Here is a 17,007-nt window from a genome sequence, read left to right on the forward strand (position 1 = left end):
GCTTATTTATGTGCCTCTTGTATCATCGCTGTATTTATTGATAAGTTCTGAATGTAAAGCAAGTAAGACTGATACATGATTATTAATTTTCCTGAAGAGCAAATAAAAAACCTTCTTTACTGACTCCAAAAGCAGTCAGTAAACAGAGTAAAACTCTTTAAAAGTCAGAGTCTCTAATATCTTGTAAGGTATTTACAAAAAGAACTGCTAGCTTATTTCTAAAAAGAAATAATCCATTTAATTTTGATATATACATCATTATATAAAAAAGTTGTTATTCTTTTATCATACCACTGTTTTCCAATTTCTATAAAATTTAATAGAGTTGAATGATTGCACTTCACATTCAAAAAGCAAAGAGAAAAAAATGAACATTAAGGTCTATTGAGCTGAGTCTTTTGGTTATTCAAGTATGCCTGTGTGCATGTCAAGTTGCTTCGATCACGTCCGACTCTTTGTGACCCCATGAACTGTAGCCCGTCAGGCTCCTCTGTCTGTGGGATTCTATAGGCAAGAATACTGGGGTGTGTTGCCATGCCCTCCTCCAGGGGATCTTCCTGACCCAGGGATAAAATCTACATCTCTTATGTATCTTGCATCGGCTGGCAGGTTCTTTACCACTAGCATCACCAAGGAAGCCGTGTGTGCTAAGTTGTGGCCAACCTTGTGACCCCATGGACTGTAGACTGCCAGGCTCCTCTGTCCATGGGATCTTCCAGGCAAGAATACTGGAGTGTGTTGCCATTTCCTTTTCCAGGGGATCTTCCAGACCCAGGGATTGAACCCATGTCCCTTACATCTCCTGCATTGGCAGGCGGCTTCTTTACCATGAGCACCACCTGGGAAGCCCTATTTAAGTATTTACTTATATTAAATAATTTGGATGTATTTTGTCACGCTTCTCTCTGTTTTACAAAGGAAGGCTGAGCACATGTTTTAGTTGTATCACCTAAATGGGAAATAACCTGCTCATAACTGGCGAACAAATATTTTTAAATGTACAATCATCAACTTTGATAATCATTAAAATTTAACTAGGTCAGTGATCACTCTCTTTTTCTCTTTGGCTGTAGGAAATAGCTTTTTGGTTAGTATCTAGCTGGCAACCATTCTCCTCCTTTGGAAACTGTCCCTGATACAGAAGGGATGGGTCTCCACCAGTTCTGGCTGTGCTGTGTGACCTGCTTCATCTGCTGTGGCTGACTGGGTCAGAGGTGGACACCTCACCAGTGGCCATTACATGATCCCAGGAATTTAGAAAGGTAAACTGAGAGACACAGAGGTTGGGAGCTTCTGGTAGTTGAGTTTTATTAGTGGCAGTTCCCCAGAGCCCTGTAAACCCCAGCGGCTGGTACCTGCTCTGATATTTACCTGAGATCCAGTTATTCAGCTCTAGCTGAGCTTCTGTGAGATGTGCCAGTATCTTCCAAAGACTGTGTTTACCTGTTTAGATCCACTTGTCATCTGTTACTTGCAACCAGATGCAATTCAACTATATATTGTCCTTATCACACATATATATTTGTTTTCACATTGTAAGTATTAATCCCATTTTACATTTCTCCTGCCTATTAACAAATGTATGATAAACATTTTTCTCTGAAAATCTGTACTCAAGTTAGAACATTTGCATTAACCATAATGAAACAAAATTTCAAGGATATATATTAGAAAATCTATCTTTAATATTGTAGTTCTCTGAATATTGTTGAAAAAAGTCCTTAATCTAAATATGCAGAAGGTAATCAGTCAAAATTGATTAATTTTTAAAAATTCAGTTATTGTATTTTTGGATAACTATGTTCCTAGAGAGCATATTTCTAGTGCTCAGTACATTGCCTTAATTTTTTGATAATTCTGTATTCTAATGATAGCAGTGTAAAGGGTAGTTTTAAAGGACACAGTGTAATAAAAATTATCTTAGCATTTTAAATAATGTTACAGGTCTAACAGAGCATTTTTTAGTAACACAGATTCTCTAAAAATATTTGTAATTCTTTTTAAAATGTGCACTTCTTGCCATTTTACAAATAAGTAATATCAGCATCCAAAGCAACCTTTTTGTAATATCAGAATGTCATTCCCTAATGAGGAATCAAATAAGTGATCCCCTATCTCATTTACTACACACACACACAAAAGCCACTTATCAAAAATTCAGCTTATTCTTGGCAGATAAAGTAGCAACTATTTTTGTCCTTTGTTCCCTTGTGTGATTATCAGCGTCTCTCAATTGTGAAACACGTCTTCCCAAATGCATATATTCGGTCTCATGCTCATCATGGATGCTCCATCAATATTATTGAGTGAAGATATACCTCTCTGGGAAGCTAATGAAGAACAGAGGCAGGGAAAGCCAAGATGGTGCACCTAGAGGAGAACCCAGAAGCTATGAAACAGTAGTGCGAACAGAGGGAATGAAAGAAAAATACCAGTTGTCAGCTTAAATGGAGACAGTGGAGATAATTGAACAGCTGATATAGTAGATAGGAACGGAGAGGATGACCCACAGCATTATTTTCTTTCTTTAGGCCACAGCTGTGATTCTGGTGCAAATAAAATGTGTTTCTGATTCACTCATAAGGAACATCAATCCATATGGTTTCTGCAACAGGAGAAGCAGATACAAAGAATGAGGCTTAGGAAGTATGACAACTAGATTCACTGCTGCTGTTGCTGCTAAGTCACTTCAGTCATGTCTGACTCTGTGCGACCCTGTAGACGGCAGCCCACCAGGCTCCCCCGTCCCTGGGATTCTCCAGGCAAGAACACTGGAGTGGGTTGCCATTTCCTTCTCCAATGCAATGAAAGTGAAAAGTGAAAGTGAAGTTGCTCAGTCGTGTCCGACTCTTAGAGACCCCATGGACTGCAGCCTACCAGGCTCCTCCGCCCATGGGATTCTCCTATACTCGTTTAATTGTGGGAATGTTTGAGTCTTTCTTTTTGGTTTTTATTAGTTTGTTTTGACATAGATTTATAATGAATTCTATTTCAAATCCTGGTAATCATACAAATAAAATACTGTTCTTCGCTTTACTTTATACATTTTACAGAATTTCACCAGTGACTATAATTCCATGAGCTTTAGCTAAGACATTTTCTCTTTTTTTCTTTTCTTCCCTGTCTTTTATGGTTCTTATGTTTTTGTTTGTTTTTTCAATATACCTGCTGACTAGCTAGAGAGGAAGTAGTAAGGATCCTGGGGCAGCAGAGCTGGGCATTACATTTTTCGAAGATAATTTGCCCACATGATTGAAGAATATGCAAAGAATTATTCATCCAGTTGAGACCTACCAGTAAACTTACCCAGTTGTGCATAACTCTTGTTATTATTCACTAGAGAGTAGTGAAGCCCATGTAACTGACTAAAATTAGTTGATTTGAATTAAATTCTAACATCCTCACTTGGGTATCTATCACTGAATATTTGGTCAGGAAGTGAGCTCTTAAATCATCATTCCCCCAAGTGTTTTCCTTAAAACAGTGGAGCTGGAAATGCTTCCACTAGAAGTTTCACTGAGTTTTGGAAACACTGCCTATAATGTTACACTCATAGAAATGAAAAAAAAAATAATATTGATAAATTGAAAATATTAGATAAAATGCTAAAATTTTAATGACTCTGAAAAGTACTGCTGTAGAGAAGTTTATCTATCACATTTTTTTATATCTATTTAACTTACTAGAAACTAGTCTTTCCTGGAATACATTTGATGGAAATAAGATTTTGTGAGTTTGAGATGTCTAGTAATTATAGAGTATTATTCTTTAGTTTATTTAACCTCTTCTGAGTCATACTCAGTTTAGAAATGGATGAAGGCTGTAAATGTTTTTAGCCAAAGAAAGATATATAGACATATGGACATTAAATTTTACATAATGTTCAAAATTTTGCATATTATTTAAGGGTGATTGCTAAAAGTCACCACTGGCACCATGTTAAGGAAATGTGAACCTTCTGCTTCACTCACAAATTAAGCTCCTCTTTGGGTACTGCTACCATGAAGAGGGCATGGCAACCCACTCCAGTGTTCCTGCCTGGAGAATCTCACGGACAGAGGAGCCTGGTGGACTACGGTCCATAGAGTCACAAGGAGCTGAACACGACTGAAAAGACTTTGCGCTCACACATGCACCATGAAGCATTCTTCATGGTATGTGTTCAAAACTTTTACTACTGACATTTACGCAGTGCGATATGTGCCTTTTGTCCTTGTCATGACCCTCTTAAATCACCTTCAAGAGGAAAGATATAGACATTATCAGAGAACCTGGAGTAAGGAAGTCAAGGTAGATATTTTTGTCCCCTTTTTATATACAATATAAAATTGTAAATGCTTTCCTTTAGTGGATTAAGTTCAGAGATACGATTTCCTTACTCCATTTGTATTATGCATATTCAGAAGCATAATATTGAGTTCAAGTCTGTAAAACATTCTGAGCTTTATTATAGTCCGAGTACACAATGCATAATGTATTTGGTTAGTGTGAAGTCTATGCCAGATATATTTTTAATAATTTTTTCTATTATTTTCTTTTTTTTTCTATGCAAGTTAGGATTGTGTAGGTAAATAAGTAGATTTTCATTTGCAATTTAAGTTTCTTTGCTTATGTATATTTTTACTAAATCAAAAGCCTTTTTGGAATTTTCAGATCTCCAAAATACAAGAAGTTATTTCTTTTTTAAAAATATATTTATTTTTTAATTGAAGAATAATTGCTTTACAGAAGTTTGTTGTTTTCTGTCAAACATAAACAGGAAAAGTTATTTCTTTATTAACAAACTTGAAAACTTTATTTCAGATGTTTTTCCTTTGGTTTATTTTGTCCTAAGTTTTTATGGGTCAAGGTTTTGTTTGCTTGTTTGCTTTTTTTTTTCCTCCTCTTTTTTATAGTATTCCTCATAGTAGAATAAGGAATTACTACATTTAATCCCAAATGTATATTTATTGGATTGTATATTTATTCAAATAATATTTTATATTGTTTTAATTCTATTACACCTTACTCCTAAAAACTTGACTTTTTCTTACAACATTGAAGACAAGAAATGAAGAAATACTATATGTAATAAAGAGTGATTTAATTAGAGTTCATTTGATCTTTTTAATGAAGTATACTAAATACCATTATTTCTAATTTACATCTAATTTTCAGAGATACAAAGCTATTTCCTAGGGTCACATAGCTAGAAAGTGGTTGAGCTGAAACTTTAAACTGACAGATTCTGATTTCAAAAGTCAGTATGTTTTTATTCAGGATTGGGAACACGTGTATACCCCTGGCGGATGCATGTTGATGTATGGAAAAACCAATACAATATTGTAAAGTAAAAAAAAAAAAAATAATAATAATAAATAAATAAATTAAAAAAACATAAACTGATGGAATCTTTGACCATTAAAAAAATAAAAATAATTTCAAAGAAACTGGCAAAACAAGTTTTTGGGTTGAGGTTGTTGAAATAAAAAAGAATTTGCCTTTAGAGAAGCATATTGCTATGGCTAAAAGCACAATAAATATTGAGTTAGTTGTACAATAGACAGAGATACCTTTCTTCTTTATGTTTTTGTGTCTCTTACCTTTGTTTTCCCTTGTTTTTTTCCCTGTTTTAGGATTTAGATCTATGGCATGTCATATAGAAAAACACTCATAATTTTTAATGCATTACACATACACACACAATTTTGTATTTTTTCTGAAGTATATCCATTCCCTAACCCCGAATGTGAAAGGCCTTAAGTAGCTGGCCTAGTTTGGAATCTTGTCTCTGGTGTATTTGCTGAGTTCACACCTGCTGCTTCTCCATCTGCTACAAATTTAGATCTGTATAGGACCTTCTTGAAATATGTGGAAAATGTCAAACATACTCCCAAAAAAGCAGTCTTTTTTTAAAGCTGATTGTGTCCTTAGATGACTGAGGTTTTTCTTTCCCTAAAGATTCAGTTCAGTTCAGTTGCTCAGTCATGTCCAACTCTTTGCAACACTATGGACTGCAACATGCCAGGCTTCCTGTCCGTCACCAACTCCCAGAACTGGCTCACACTCATGTCCATCAAGTTGGTGATGCCGTCCAACCATCTCATCCTCTGTTGTCTCCTTCTCCTCCTGCCCTCAGTCTTTATCAGGATCTTTTCCAATGAGTCAGTTCTTCACATCAGGTGGCTAAAGTATTGGAGCTTCAGCATCAGTCCTTGCAATGAATATTCAGGATTGATTTCCTTTAGGATGAACTGGCTTGATCTCCTTGTTGTCCAAGAGACGCTTGACTCTTCTTCAACACCACAGTTCAGAAGCATCAATTCTTCAGTGCTCAGCTTTCTTTATGGTCCAACTCTCACATCCCTGCATGACTACTGGAAAAACCATAGCTTTGATTATATGGACCTTTGTCAGCAAAGTAACATCTCTGCGTTTTAATATGCTATCTAGGTTGGTCATAGCTTTTCTTCCAAGGAGCAAGTGTCTTTTAATTTCATGGCTGCAGTCACCATCTGCAGTGATTTTGGAGCCCAAGAAAATAAAGTCTGTCATTGTTTCCATTGTTTCTTCATCTATTTGCATGAAGTTATGGGATCAGATTCCATGATCTTCATTTTTTGAATGTTGCGTTTTAACAGCTTTTCCACTCTCCTCTTCCACGTTCATCAAGAGGCTCTTTTTAGTTCCTCTTCACTTTCTGCCGTAAGGGTGGTGTCATCTGCATATCCGAGGTTATTGATATTTCTCCTGGCAAACTTGATTCCAAATTGCGCTACATCCAGTCCAGCATTTAACATGATGTGCTCTGCATATAAGTTAAATAAACAGGGTAACAATATATAGCCTTGAAGTACTCTTTTCCCAATTTGGAACCAGTCCATTGTTCCATGTCTAATTCTAACTGTTGCTTCCTGACCTACATAGAGATGTTTCTCAGGAGGCAGGTAAGATGGTCTGGTATTCCCATCTCTTTAAGAATTTTCCACAGTTTGTTGTGATCTGCACAGTCAAAGGGGCTTCACTTGTTGCTCAGCTGGTAAAGAATCTGCCTGCAATGTGGGAGACCTGGGTTTGATCCCTGGGTTGAGAAGATCCCCTGGAGAGGGAAAAGGCTACCCACTCCAGTATTCTGGCCTGGAGAATTTCATGGACTGTATAGTACATGGGGTTGCAAACAGTTGGACACGACTGAGCAACTTTCACCCATCACTCACATAGTCAAAGCTTTAGCATAGTCAGTGAAGCAGACTAGATTTTTTCTGGAATTCTCTTGCTTTTTCTATGATCCAATGGATGTTGACAATTTGATCTCTGGTTCCTCTGCCTTTGCTAAATCCAGCTTATACATCTGGAAGTTCTTGGTTCATGTACTGTTGAAGCCTAGCTTGGAGAATTTTGAGCATTGCTTTGCTAGTGTGTGAGATTAGTGTAATTGTGCGGTAGTTTGAGCATTCTTTGGCATTGCCTTTCTTTGGTATGGAATGAAAACTGACCTTTTCCAGTCGTGATGCCACTGCTGAGTTTTCCAAATTTGCTGGCATATTGAGTGCAGCACTTTCACAGCAGCATCTTTTAGGATCTGAAATGGTTTGGCTGGAATTCCATCACCTCCACTACCTTTATCCGTAGTGATGCTTCCTAAGGCCCACTTGACTTCACACTCCAGGATGCCTGGCTCTATGGAGTGATCACACAATCGTGGTTATCTAGGTTATTAAGATCTTTTTTGTATAGTTCTTCTGTATTCTTACCACTTCTTCTTAATAACTTCTGCTTCTGTTAGGTCCATACCATTTATGTCCTTTATTGTGCCCATCTTTGCAACAAATGTTCCCTTGGTATCTCTAATTTTCTTGAAGAGATCCCTAATCTTTCTCATTCTATTGCTTTCCTCTATTTCTTTGCATTGATCACTTAGGAAGGCTTTCTTCTCTCTCCTTGCTTGTCTTTGGAACCCTGCATTCAGATGGATATATGTTTCCTTTTCTCTTTTGCCTTTCACTTCTCTTCTTTTGTCAGCTGTTTGTAATGCCTCCTTAGACAAACATTCTAACTTTTTGCATCGCTTCTTCTTGGGGATGGTTTTGATCATTGCCTCTTGTACAGTGCTATGAACCTCCGTCCATAGTTCTGCAAGCACTCTGTCGATCAAATCTAATCCCTTGAATCTGTTTGTCACTTTCACTGTGTAATCTTAAGGGATTTGATTGAGATCGTATCTTAATGGTCTAGTGATTTTCCCTACTTTCTTCACCTTAAGTCTGAATTTGGCAATGAAGAGTTTATGATCTGAGCCACAGTCAGTTCCTGATCTTTTTGCTGACTGTATAGAGCTTCTGTATCTTCGGCTGCAAAGAATATAATCAATATGATTTTGGTATTGGCCATCTGGTGGTATCCATGTGTAGAGTAGTCTCTTGTGTTTGGAAGAGGTGTTTGCTATGACCAGTGCATTCTCTCAGCAAAACTCTGTTAGCCTTTGACCTATTTCGTTTTGTACTCCAAGGCCAAACTTGCCTGTTACTCCAGGTATCTCTTGACTTCCTACTTTTGCATCTCAGTCCGCTATGATGAAAAGGACATCTTTTTTTTTTTTTTGGTGTTAGTTCTGAAAGGTCTTGTAGGTCTTCATAGAGCCATTGAACTTCAGCTTCTTTGGCATTAGTGTTTGGGGCATAGACTTGGATTACTGTGATATTGAATGGTTTGCCTTGGAAATGAACAGAGATGTTTCTGTCGTTTTTTGAGACTGCACCCAAGTACTGCATTTTGGACTCTTTTGTTGATGATGAGGGCTAATTCTTCTAAGGGATTCTTGCCCACAGTAGTAGACATAATGGTCATCTGAATTAAATTCTCCCATTCTGGTCCATTTTAGTTCACTCATTCATAAAATGTTGATGTTCACTCTTGCCATCTCCTGTTTGACCTCTTCCAATTTACCTTGATCATAGACCTAACATTCCAGGTTCATGTGCAATATTGTAATGTTGTTCTTTACAGCATCAGACTTTACTTCCATCACCAGTCACATACACAATTGGGCATTGTTTTCACTTTGGCTCAGCCTCTTCATTCTTTCTAGAGCTATTTCTCCACTCTTCTCCAGTAGCATATTGGGCATATCCAGTAGCATATTGCCTAAAGATTAGCACTCCCTCCTTTGTTTTCAGTGGTTTAGAGTTTATTTAAAGGATGAAGTCAACTTGATTGTGGTTTAAAGAACACAGAATTATCATTTCAAAAATAAATGTCACTTACTTGATGGTAGGCACTTAAAAGATGTTATCTATGCTATACTTATATTAGTTATACACCTGAAGGGATTCCCTGGTGGCTCAGTGGTTAAGAATCAACCTGCAGTGCAGGAGTGGCAGGGGATGCAGGTTTGATCCCTGGGTCTGGAAGACCCCCTGGAGGAGGAAATGTCAACCCACTCCAGTATTCTTGCCTGGAGAATTCCATGGAATGAGGAGCCTGGTGGGTTATGGTCCATAGGTTTGCAAAGAGTCAGACATGACTGAAGCAACTGAGCACGCACACATACACCTGAATTGTATAACAAGTTCTAGTCATGAGTTTATTTTTAGCAATTGTACAAATGAGTTTTTTTCCATCTTACTCTTAATACATCCAGTGAAAGATATTTGATATTTAGAAATGACATCTAATAGATTGAGTTATTCATTCAAATATTTACTCTGAGCAAGTTTCTACCTGAAACTGTACTATGAAAGTTCAAGAACGTGTTCAGTAAGGAACTTTATTAAATTATATTTGTGTGGGTATATGGGTCATTCTTAAATACTAAGTTCCTATTTTTTGTGCTGAAAATTTAGACATTTAATTTTGTGTTTTATTTTCTTGGACACTTGTATGTAAATTTATTATACTTAAATTAATTACTTAAGAATTATATATTCATTTGCCAACAAGCAATAAAGAAGTTATTAGGTTAAGAGTGGATATAGTGGTTTGGAGAAAGATAATGAATCCTAAGTCTGTTGTATATGAGAACTTTCAAGGATTAGAAGCATGATTATGCTTCCAGGCTATGTTGGATTTTACTGTTAATAACTTTTATCCCTTCTAGAGACATATACTAGAATATTGCCATGAGTTCAGGTGAATTTGCTTGGAATAGTTTTTGCAGCAATTAAGTGTTATTGGTTGAAAGTCTATTTTAATCTAGCCACGATGACAAGACCATACAATCTTAGGTGTTTGCTTATTTATAAAATGAAGGCATTGGACAATTATAAAGTGATGGTCTAATGCTCAGAAAGTTCTAGGCTATCAGGCAGCTTTTTTCTGTTAGTTTACCCCTGGGAAGGGTTGACTGGGGAGGATCACTCCCCAGGATCACTCTTCTGTAAGAGCTGTGGCCACGAATTTGTTTTCTAGACTCTGATATACAGAACTGCTAAGGTTGTTTAGTCTTCCTACATTTGCATCAGATCCTAAATCTTGACTTTGCCTCACTCCTATTTTTTTTTTTCCTACCTTTTCGCAATCTAGACTGTCTTGAATTATTATTGCTTTGCTTGGGGGGGAAATTCACTATAGCAATCTCACTCTCAGCTTCTGTCTGAACTTAACAGAATGAAAGCATCCACCAAAAAGAAAACTTAACTAGATAACCACAGGCAACATAAATTCAGTCAAGAATCCACCTAGGAAATTTGGCCTTTTACAAGGCTTTGTGTGCTTTGAGGATTTTCCTAAAGCATGATGTCAATCAATCAGATTCTTGGAATTCATATGTTAGGAGGCTTTGATTTTTTTTTCCTGAAATAAAACAGTGAACTTCTACAAGGTGAATATTGTATCTCAGAGATTGTGAGGCCCAAATACATGAAAATACACCTTTTTTATATTTTTGTTTCACCTCTGCCCAAGATATGTATGAAATCACTTGGTTTAGAACAAAATTCTCAGCATAATCTTTCTTTAAAATTCTAATTTTAAAATTCTAAATTTCTAATTTCTCAAAGTGTCAAGATTACAATAAAAGCTTGATTATTTTGCCAAATGCCATGAGTTAAAGTAGACATTTTGGGCTACCCAATGGATATAGTGATAAGGCATTTTAAGTGGTTTATTTTTATTCTCTTCAGTACTCACCTTTTTGGTCTGGAGCCTGACCTTGGTCTTGCCAACTCACAGGGGACTCCAGAATCTCAATGGGAACCCCTGGCTTTGATGGAAACCACGCTGCTGTGCTGTCAGGATTCCCTGATGCTGCCTGGATGAAGAGTACTGGTTCCTCTGTCCCTAGAGCCACATCTCACCCACATGCCCCTGGCCATTTCTTTCTGGACCGTTAGTGGGTTATCATTTCAGGGATTTTTTCCCCTATTACCTGTATATCTAAAGTTTACCCCAGTATGTCCTTCTTCGCACAGATGAGTAAATTGCAGAGTATTTTTTCTCCCAATATGTTCTGTACTACAAAGCATCCAAGCCTTCCCTAACTAAATGTTGTGAGGTACCTTCACAGTTTGTGCCAATCACTCCATCGCGTCTTTTCCTTAAGGAAAAGAAATGCTTTTAATTCTATTGCTCGGTGGACAGCAACTGGGACTTCTGGTTAGAGCTTCTAGACACCTAGAAGAAGCGGCAAGTCAGAACATCCATCTCCATCTATTCTGGACATAATGTGGGCCTGCAATAAGGAGGAAGTCAGTGCAATTTGCCCAGCCACCCATCCTTAGGATGGTCTGGGACTTCTTTCTTTCTTAAGAAAGAACCTGATTATGAATGGCCTTGACTATGGGGAGTTATGATTTAGAAGGATTCCATTTGACTGTGTTATGTTTTTAAAAGAGCTGTTTGGTCATACGTTTCTACTAGACATAAAAATAGAAGAAAAATGGTTCTTCTGCCTCTCTGCAAAATTATAACAATGAAAATAACCAGAAACAACAGCAATAACAAAGTATCTTCTTCCTGAAGACATTGAAAATTATACAGTCTGTGTTTCCCGTTCAGATTTTGGTTATTAAGAAACTTAGACTTCTAGGGTTTAAATGTATTGTTCCACACCATATTCTCAAGACATTTTTCTCCACTCTCTATAAATGAGGTCTCACATTTTAAAACATTTCAGATTTATTTTACAGTGCAGAGTGGTTTTTTGGTTTGTTCATTATTACTGTAAATCAGGTCTGAATATTTCTTATGTAGATTGGATAAGAACAAAAAATGCATTCAGAAATCAGAAACATTATACAGATATTAAGTGGTAAAGATTAAAATGTGAACAACTTCATGCTGAATGCATTCCATAGTTAAATATGCAAGATTACAAGATTGGTTTATTTTAAGCTAGTGATGGGTGTGTGTGGCAATAGGGATGGAGAGGTTTATCTGTAAAGAAATTGCTCTAAGAATTCAAGTCAATTACAGACTATCAATATGAATTATCATCTATAGGAAGGTGACTATTAGTGGAAATTATTGCTACTCCAAAAAGAATTACTTTGAGCAACCTGTTCCTAGTGCATCCAGGAATTTTTGGCATGAAAACAATGACTAAAAGCTGTGTCTAATGGCCTGGAACTACATAGGACAGTGACAAAACAGTGAGAGCAAAACTCCTCGATATTGATTTGCAGAGCTGTTCTTAAACATGACTGACATAGCTTTGAGTTGGACTAGAATCTTTTTCAGAATGACATCAATGTTCAACAATATTTCATCTCCAAACATTGCTCTCATATTCAGAACTCAGTATCGGTTATTAACAATATATAATATACAAATGTTTTAAAACATGCTTTTATTTTTGGTTTAGAGGACATGAAGAAAATTGTGAAAAAGGTTTTTGTCTTAGTTTTACCCTTTTGCTCACCATTCTCTGGCAGATGGCCTAACTAAAAGCGTAGTACAGGTTGCTAGGCGAGCTCACAGCTGATTGCTGGGGAAGCATGCCAAGAAGGCGTGCCAGATTTCTCATCATTCAACATGGCAGTCCATTTTCAACAGGAGTGTGTCCTGCAGAACTCCAATTGCTTAGCAGCTTCTCAAGACTTGCCTTGATCATTGCTATAAAGATCTGGGTGAGGCCTTATATGACAAATAATATGTGCTAGATGTTCATCTATCTGGATTTAGTCTTTGGTTATTTTTACCCCAAGAATTGATCACTGTCAAAAACTGTAGTATTGGATAATAATTTTCTGCCACTCTAACTTAGTTCCCAGAATAATCTGTTTCAGACAGTTCATGTAGCACAGGATCCTGGCAAGCATCTTACCAGCTCACTTGCTTTTTTGGCAGTGATCCTAGGGACTCACTAAAGAGGAAACAATATTTTCCTTTGTGACTACTGGCATTTCTGTTGCATTTTGTGTAATACAAACAGTTTTGTGTAAAATGTTGCCTCCTTTGGGGTAAAAAATGAGAGTAGTATTGGGAAAGATAATGGGAAATGAATGAGATTTGTGAAATGAATGGAAATTCAAGTGCCTGTTTTTCTCCTTTCACTTTGTGGTTAGTACAAAATCTATTTTAGACCATATATATATATATATATATATATATATATTTATACATAAAGAAGTGAAGTGAAACTTGCTCAGTTGTGTCCAACTCTTTGTGAACCCACGGACTATACAGTCCATGGAATTCTCCAGGCCAGAATACTGGAGTAGGTAGCTTTTGCCTTCTCCAGGGGATCTTCCCACCCAGGGATCAAACCCAGGTCTCCTACATTGCAGGCAGATTCTTTACCAGCTGAGCCATAAGGGAAGCCCAAGAATACTGGAGTGGGTAGGCTATCACTTCTCCAGTGGATCTTTTCTACCCAGGAATTGAACTGGGGTCTCCTACATTTCAGGTGGTTCTTTACCAACTGAGATATCAGGGAACCCTATATATATATATATGGAACTCTCTCTCTCTCTCTCTCTATACACACACACACACACACACACACACTCATACATATACTTGTCTTTTTTTTCCTGTGACCAGAACCAAAATTACTGAATATATGATTATACATATACGTATAAAAAACATATCACTTGAATGTGAAGATGTATGACTTGATGAGTATAGCTGTGTCTAAAGACAGATGTGTTCCATGAATGCAATGTTTGGATTTGGTACATATTTATCTCTTAGTAAGTTATGATTTCTCAACTTTCTTTGATGCTAAGTGATATTCTACAAATATCCATACTGGTTATTCAACCATTAAAATCCTCCTGTAACTCTTAGTAAATAGTCTCTGCTCAAGTCTCCAGAGTGGCTCTGTGTGTGTCCAGCCATGATCTACCATCATCCTAATCTTGATCACTGTTTTATTTATTGAGATATAATTGACACATAGCATTACATTATTTTCAGGTGTACAATATAAGGATAAATATTTGTATATGTTTTGAAATGATCATAATAAGTCTTAACATCCATTACCACCATATTTTTTGTTGTGATGAGAACTTACATTTTAATACTCCTTATTTTATTTGGTTGTGTTGGGTCTTAGTTGCAACATACAGGATCTTCACTGCAGTGCATAGACTCTTTAGTTATGGCACACGGGCTTGGTTGCTTTGCAGCATTTAGGATCTTAATTCCCTGACCAGGGATCAAACCTGTGTCCTCTGTATTGCAAGGTGAATTTCGAACCACTGGACCACCAGGGAAGTCTCAACCTCATGTCTTTTTGACAATAGCCACTCCAAGTGTGAGGTGATATCCTGGTGATTTTGATGTACATTTCCCTGATTATTAGTGATGATTCACCTTTTCATAACCATGTTGGCCATCTTTATGTCTTCTTTGGAAAAATGCCTGTTCAGATTTCCTGTCAATTTTTTATTTGAATTATTTGCTATTGAGCTCTGTGTGTCTCTGTGTATTTTGGACCATATTAACCTCTTAACAGATATATGATTTGCAAATGTTTTCTCCAGTTCAGTAGATTGCTTTTTCATTTAGTTGATTATTTCCTTTGCTTGCAGCTTTTTATTTTGATATGGTCCCACTTGTTTCTTTTTTTTTTCTTGCTTTTATTACTTTTATTATTTTCTTTCGAATCCAAAATATAATCGCCAGGACTGATGTCAAGACCTTACTGCTCATGCTTTTTATTCTAGGAATTTTATGGTTTCAGGTCTCACATTCAAGTCTTTCAACCCTTTTGAGTTAGTTTTGGTTTACAGTGTAAGATGGTAGTCCAGTTTCATTCTTCTCCACGTGTCTGTCCAGTTTTTCCAACATCATTAATTGAAGAGACTGTCCTTTCACCATTGTACATTCCTGGCTTCTTTGTTGTAGATTAACTGACCTTATATGCAGAGATTTATTTTAGGGATCTCTATTCTATTTCATTGAGCTATCTGTTTTTATACCAGTACCATATTGTTCTGACCATTACAGTCAAGGAGTATGGTGCCTCCAGCTTAGTTCTTTTTCAAGATTGCGTTGGCTATTATAACTTTTATTTTATTTTTTTAATTTTATATAATTGTATTAGTTTATATTAGGATATATATTAGGAATATAGCTAAACATTTAAAATATTTATTTCTTATTTACCTTTAAAAATAGTGTCCCCTACTACTACCACCACCACTCCCGACCACCACTTGTACTACTACTACGAGTAGCATCACTGATTCGTTGATCACTTATCATAGGTAAGTCATGGTCCTCAGCATTCTACTTATATCAACTCATGTAATCCACACAACACTGCTTTGAGGTACTATTACTGTCTTCTGCATTTTTACAGACAATAAAACAGAAACATCAAGAGCTACGTAACTTGTGCAAAGTAACACAGGTAGTAAATAACGTACCTGGGAGTTAAACCTGCATAGTCTAGTTTTCGAATCCAGCATCCTCACCACTACTGCTCCCAAGCTAATTAAGCAAGCACTCCTGATTATTTTCGGTAAAGAATATTGTATTCTTTTCTAAATTAAACACACAGACTTGCCACTATATTTGTTTAGGTTTGACTTTACTGGAGCCCAGCTTTGCTTTGACATTTACAGATGGTCTAGCTTTCATCTCACTGCAAGACATAAAGCAACCTGGTATTTAGTTCACCTGCAAAAGGCAGTTAGGAAACCCTAGAGGAACCTAATTAAAATGCAGCACATTTCCAAGGCACCATATCTTGCTGTGTTGCCATAGAAACAGTGGGGATTTTTGGTCACTGACCTTTAAGGGAATCTGAGGATACATTTTCATAAGGTTCATAAAAAGAGCTACTCAAGAATATTAACTGTATTTGCAGTATCAACTTTCAAAATCCCTATGCAATCCTATCTGATTTTAGAAGTATATTCTATCAGCAAAACCTACTAGAGGCTCAAACTAGACTTTTTGAAGGAATGTTTTTTAACTGCTTCCAATATGCCATCTGTGCCACTGGCTTTAAAATAATCAAAGGCAGTAGAAAAGAAACATAAAAGAAAATCTTAGATAATTAAATGGGAGACACTGAAGCTAAAATAAAATTTAGAAATAGTTTTGGTATTATAGCTATTCTATTGCATTTTGATTTTTGAAAGTTATCTTACTCAAAGAATAAAATACAGCATTACTATATCACAAAATACACTTAGAAAATCAAGGCTTATATAATTTGAAAATACGTTATTAATTCACGTACTTTCATTTGTTCATTTATAAATTCATCCATTAATAAATATGTATAATTGAAAACATTTTATTTATACTTTATATATGTACTTTAGCCATTTGATAGAAGCTAAGTACCCATGATGCAATAGGAAGATGAAAAAGCCTGCCTTACTATAATCTAGTTACTATGTTAATATTTTTCTCTTCTACTGAAAATAAATAACTTAGTTTTAATGACATGATCTGCATAATTTAGTTATAAGGAAAGATTGATCAGGGTATTAGGAGCTAATTTTCCTAGAATTAGAAATAAATCTCCATATGTATGAGTATCACTTATTTTAGACATAGACACCTGAAGAAGACTAGAAATATAGTAATAATTATATGTAGAAAAGCAAGGCTACTACCCCATTC

At 36.3% G+C, this 17,007-nt stretch overlaps 1 long non-coding RNA gene across 1 annotated transcript in view; it reads left to right on the forward strand.

Annotated features, from left to right (window-relative positions):
* The first annotated feature begins 1,044 nt into the window (after positions 1-1,044).
* Positions 1,045-17,007, forward strand: part of LOC147370957 (uncharacterized) — a 30,661-nt gene continuing 14,698 nt past the window's right edge. The window contains exon 1 of the long non-coding RNA XR_015165657.1: positions 1,045-1,262. This is a non-coding gene — a long non-coding RNA (uncharacterized LOC147370957). The remainder of the gene's footprint in view (positions 1,263-17,007) is intronic.

This window comes from Bos grunniens, chromosome 6, assembly GCF_055505025.1.
Source record: "Bos grunniens cultivar Pamir isolate PY7600 chromosome 6, Bosgru_T2T1.0, whole genome shotgun sequence".
In the NCBI taxonomy this organism is placed as follows: Eukaryota; Metazoa; Chordata; class Mammalia; order Artiodactyla; family Bovidae; genus Bos; species Bos grunniens.